The sequence below is a fragment of the Dendronephthya gigantea genome, unplaced genomic scaffold, assembly GCF_004324835.1.
Source record: "Dendronephthya gigantea isolate DGI-Jeju-01 unplaced genomic scaffold, DenGig_1.0 000113F, whole genome shotgun sequence".
Lineage (NCBI taxonomy): Eukaryota > Metazoa > Cnidaria > Anthozoa > Malacalcyonacea > Nephtheidae > Dendronephthya > Dendronephthya gigantea.
Window position 1 is genome coordinate 644,822 of NW_021163123.1, and position 6,000 is coordinate 650,821.

Genomic DNA, 6,000 nt, shown 5'->3' on the forward strand with positions numbered 1-6,000 from the left:
TGAAACGGTTGTATCTTTCGCCTGAAGGTTAACGGAGAATTGCTCAGCTGCTGAGAAGATCCGGTATGCAAGCTTCAAGAGGTTTAGCCACCCCCCTCTTGCCCCCGTGGTTCCAACGGCCATGCATTCAGTATTTCTAAAATAATAAATTGGTTTGAGAACGTGTGCATGTTCTACGAGATTGATACAATAAATACATTAGGGCTGGTTTATGGTAATTCTATTTGTCATATCTGCTCCTTGCAACAATTTCCTTTGTAGGTGGTTGGGGTAAGTTGGAAATGGTAGGGGAAATTAGGGTAAGGCCACTTTCATTTTAATCCACTGCTCTTGTAACACCACCAATATCGTTGTCATCTGCTCTTTGTTTCAAACTTTTGGCTATAAGTACTGGGATGTAATCGTAACCTTTCTGCACCTTCACCGTCTTGAGGTCCCAATTTCCGTTTCGTGGATGTACTTTCTTGTCACAATTTCATCACCACACTTTGTTTTGGCTGGCTGGAGGTTTTCATGGAAATTCCAATCAATGGCTGTAAGCTGTCTTCTAGTTTTGTAAGTATGGTATCTGGAGTAAATTAATTTATGCCATTTAAAAACAATTGATACAATTAAGCTACAAGATGGACAAAATTTCATCTGAATGGGGTCCGCTTTGGGGTATAAACCAGTCCATGGCTGTTGGCACATTCTATGCCACCTGTATGTCTACAAAATATCATGTTCGAATGATCACATTAAACTTTTTGCATTTATACTAAAATAAATAATATTAGATATTATTTATTTGATAAAATATTATTTATTAAATAAATAATAAATATATAAATAATATTTTTTCTGCACCTAATATGGGTATAGTAGAAGAAAAAGAAGAAAAACATTTATTACATATAAAAGACAAAAATACAGAATATATACAAAACAAGTAAGGTAAATAGCCAACTAAAGTAGTCACCAAGGACTAGCCTAGTTAGTTGACTGACTAAGGCAATAAGATGACTGGTAGAAAGAGGTCTTACTATATTACAACGTAGAAGAAAGATTGAAATAGTAAAAGTATTATAACATATTTAAGAAGTATTAAATATAAGTAAGTCTGAATAATGCAATATGAATAGGCAAAACTAATTGATTATATAGTTGTTGTACGTGTTATGATTATTTTCACATAGACATGCAGCAATAAATGAATTCAGTAATCTCCGTCTGAATATTTATCAAGAATAGTTCTAATCAAATAACTTTTGAATTTAGATTTAGGTAGGCTCTTTGCATTCTTATCAATCGAGTTCCACAAGCAAGCACCGGAATATCTAATATTTAATTTTCCATAATTTGTCCTCACTTGTGGTAATGAAAAACTAGAACGGGAAGCTAGTCTTGTATTGTATTGGTGAATCTTACTGACACTTGTAAAATAATCATTAAACGTAGTAGGAACGTTACCAGTATGGAAATCAAACATAAACAAAGCAGTGTGTAAATTATATTAGTAATATCAGTTTTATAAATATATTCGAGCAGCTTTCATTTGCAACAGATACAAGGGTCTTGTAAAAGAGGAATAACTATTAGCCCAAGCAACAATATAAGTTAGTGAATAATAAACAATTATCAAGATAACTCTGCATATCACAAAAAACCGAATTTAATAATTGTATTATTTTACATTTGAAGAATAGTAAACATAGTATTAACGAATGAAAAACCTTATTTAATAGCAACATCCAAAGATACACAATTATTAATACATAAATACATTCAAGTGCAATGAACAAGTTACTGGAAGTTCAGTTAAACAGTTAAATTATGACCATAAGGTATAATAAAATTAACAATTTTATCAAACAGTAAACAATTAGATGATAATTGAAAAATTGAATTATATCGTTATCGTTATATCGTCTTTGTTTTCTAGTAGTTCTTGTATCTCATCTTCGGTAAAGTTTGAGAATCTGTCCATATCTTTTTTCTACGTTTGTAAACGTTTGTTTTCCTTTGTTTGTATCAGAAATGAATACCGCTTGTTAACCACCGTAGGCTCACTTGCAGATAGCTCAGTTATCTGCTAGCATATAACTGAATTTTGCATGATTGCGCGTTTTATCTGTCAACTATTAGCCAATCAAATTTCTTTTACTACTATAATGTATAATAATACAAATTAATGTGAAGTTTTCGATTAACATAGTGCCTCATTTTTTGAGATAGAGTAGGGTAGAGTGCTTTGCTCGAAATCCAAATTGTTTATTAATGATCGAAGCCGTTCTAATGATTACTAGCAAGCGGGTTTTCTGCGCAAAACAATACACATACGCACACGCGTTTTTGTGGGAGAAGGGGCTTAGGGTAAACACTCCTATAGGATGTAACATCGTGGAATACGTGGTTGTATGGCACTTGAGGTAACGTCGAGGTAGGAACAGCCGAGTTTACAAAATGCGCGGCTACAGATTGCTCAGGAGCATCATCAACGATAGCCTCATCTATGCTGTTGGTGACGGGACCGGAGTTCTGCATGGATGCCAGAGCAACTTTAGCGGCGGTTGTCGCAATCTGTTCAGTCGATTTGTCGAGGATGGCCTGAATTTGCGCTAACTGAGCATCGTTGAAAGTGTTCGCTGTCGCTGTCTGGCGAGGATTATCCGGGGCAGTCGCAGGGACCATCTTTGACTGAAGAGAGCTCGTGGAACTTCAAACCTTGTTCGGCGCAACGTTCTCGAAGAGCCGCTTGGTGTTTGATGTAGTTGGCGTTGTTCGACTACGTCCGGCTCGAGGTATGATAAGAAATTTTTCGATTTGGCGGAAATAATAGCTTTAAATTTTGCGAACTGTGTCTTTGAGCAGAGCGATTATCGAAGTGAGAAGATTGAGCTTGTGCATGGTGTTAAAACTTCTCTGTGAGGGAGACCCGCGGGAGTAGTAAGAAGGGCTTTTCCCCGAGGTTGGGGATTCCCCAAAATACGCGGGGTGTTTAAATCAAATAATCAAATTAACCACGTGTGAAGTATGTAATCGCCTTTAAATGCCATTGAATTGTTATTTCCATATAAAAATGATCATTATTCTACTATATATAATTACTATTTACAACGAAGTCCTTGTGGACCATTCACTACTTTTTCTTGTATTTGTCCCCAAAGTTCTCCCGCCACTGCTCATACGTTTCCTCCATATAGGACAATACCAGTTGCCGTAGTATTGCTTATGGTTTCCTGTTCTATTTTCGCGGCACTTCGAGCACTTAGCTGAGCCAGTTCGTTCCTTGTATCGTTTCGAAGATTCACCACATAACTCTTCCTGTCTTTTCTTCTTTCGGTAGCTTTGCGTGCTAAAGGGGATTGGGGCTTGATGTTGGGGGGCTTGATGTTTGAAGGCTTGAGTTGAAGGATGGCTTAATAATGGAGGTGGAAAATTTGATGAAAGTGAATGTGGTAAAATATGGATGTATGGCGGCGGAGGATTTCTTGTCCTGGCCTGACCAGTCGTGTTTGCAGGTGAATCAAATATATGGGGAGTTCAGAGGATTGGGATAGGTGACATGGTGGCATACCAAAACATGAGCCTATTTATACGGACATTTGCTCTTCAGCTGTGCGCACGCGCAGTATCAACTTGTTTGTATTTTACGCAATCAAATATGGCGAACGCATGGAAGCGACGACGACCGGAGAAAGGGTTTTATAAGACTGTAGAGGACGGAGAACGCTTTAAATGTGAGAAAGTACCACGAAAACTTGAAGTAAAAACCGACAAGACAAAATTTTATCCAATTGAGGTTAGTATGGTTCAAGTGATTTTGCTTTTACTTATAATTTCTGTTGCTTTAGATTGTTGACCGAGACCGAATTAACTCCAAAGTTAAAATCCATTACATCGTATACTCGGAAGACTACGACGAATGGAGGCCTTGTTCAGAGCTCGCTGAGGGGGGAATTGGTCGTGTTTTGACACGTTTTCAGCCAAGTAATGTGTCTTTAGAAGATCGGGCTGCCTTATTCTGCGATCGCATCAAAAGAAATAGGCCGTAGGATGAGCATCCAAAAGATGCAATTCCGTTGCACCCTTAGTGAAACTACATAATTTTCACATGAATCAATAGATAAAAACTTACTTTATCAGAATCTGTCGCTCCCCAAGCGAAACAGGTGCACAAATGGGAAAAAAATCCCTCCAAAGTTTGCTATATTCGCGCTTCGAAATATTCGAACCGCCATTGTTTTAGTAGCAAATACGCATGCGCTTGTCAGCCAAACTCGCACTGCGCACGCGCAGACAGGAAAAATGGATTTTCCCTGTGGGTTTTCCCCGATTTCCCGTGTAAAAATAACAAAATAAAATCACAGAATAAAGATCAAACCTTGTAATATTAACGAATAAATACACACACAATAAATATTGTTAAAACACATTGTACATTTTGCTTGCTCATATGCTAAATCACTTCAATTTATTGGCTATTGTTTCAAAATACCGTTTTAACGTATAATTCTACTTATTAACATCTTAATTCAATAAAAATTTGTGAGGTAAAAAACCCACCTGTATCAAACAGGACGGAGAATATATAAATATACATACAACTCACACAATCAAGAAACAAGTTAAATATTTCGCTTAAATATAGCCTTGGCCAAACGCATTATCCCATGCAAGAGTAGTTGGAACATCACTAACAAAGCCTGGAGGAATAGCAGAATCATTGGATATATTTATCTGTGCAAGGGCAGTTTCATGGCACAATACAAATGAGTGTGACATGCAATGTCCAAAGCCACTCAATAGAGAAATTACTGAGGCTGAACCTGTCAGTTGTCTAAGTGCCATGGCAAGTGCTATGCTCTTGGGTGTAAGATTCCTTCCCCCAGATGCTAAATTCACAAGGTCTTGTACAATTGATGTTAGTTTGGAACTGTTCTTGCCGTCAATTGGCACGTACTCACTTAAAGTTGGCTCTGAAGAGAATCCACAAGTCCAAGCCAATACATTAAAAAGTTCACATGGAACCACTTTTTGCACATTATCTATTGTCAAATCAGATGCCAATGGTGGCCAAGGAAGATTCAGTTTTGGTATAATTTGTATAGAATTTGTAACTCATTGACTTTAGAATTTCCCTCAGTTTCTGTGTTGGAATTCAGATCATCATCATCAATGGTACCGGTATAGCTCTCTTCATCAAAGTCTTCATCGTTGTTTTCTGACTTGTTTGAATCTCACTAACATTTCTCATTTTCGGTACATAGAACACAAGTTGGGGATAACTTTTCATCTGTCGTTGCTTGAGTTTAAAAGCTCTATATTTAGATGCATCCACATTCTCGGTGTCCTTAGCAATGATAACAAATTTCTCCAGCAATCTTTCATGTACCTTATTTGCTTATTTGCGATGACCTCAGTCTTGATTACTTTCTTACAGAAGACATCATAAGACTTCTCGTACACTGTAGATCTTTCAGTCTCCAATTGCTTCTTTGTCTCTCTGGTGAGAAAATTTGTATGATTGCAGTAGCAAACTTTGTGATAGCGGACTTCCAGTGCTACACAGTCTTTCCCCCGGATTTACACGAGTATCCGTTCATCATTCTTTCTCTCGGCAGCTGTACGTAGAAGACCAGCATCAATTGTTTCTGCCAACATGAGTGGGGTTCTTCTTCTCTTCTTAGTCACCTGGTGTGAACAAAACTATTAAACTTAATATCTGCTAATAACACAGTTGGATGTTTGTAGCATTAGAGACTACTTTACCCTAAGACTAAATAAACTTAATTGACCACAATTCAAGATATTTTAAAACCAAACTCGAGAATGCTGTGCTACTAGTGCACATTGCACCAGCTACTAGTGCACATTGCACTAGTATAATTATATCTATCAAAATGACCATACCTTGTCTAGTGAGAACTAAGAGGAATCTCTTCCACAAACAATACATATCTCTGGAAGTACATGCTCGTTTCTTTTAGGCAGGGTCTTATTAACGTCTGCGACTGATTG

At 37.3% G+C, this 6,000-nt stretch overlaps 1 long non-coding RNA gene across 1 annotated transcript; it reads right to left on the minus strand.

Moving 5' to 3' along the window:
- Positions 1 to 4,399: 4,399 nt before the first annotated feature.
- Positions 4,400 to 5,070, minus strand: LOC114535218. Its single transcript, XR_003688216.1, has 2 exons — positions 4,947 to 5,070; positions 4,400 to 4,685 (listed from the first exon to the last, which is right to left on the minus strand). It is a non-coding gene; the product is annotated as an uncharacterized LOC114535218 (long non-coding RNA).
- Between the last annotated feature and the right edge of the window lie 930 nt (positions 5,071 to 6,000).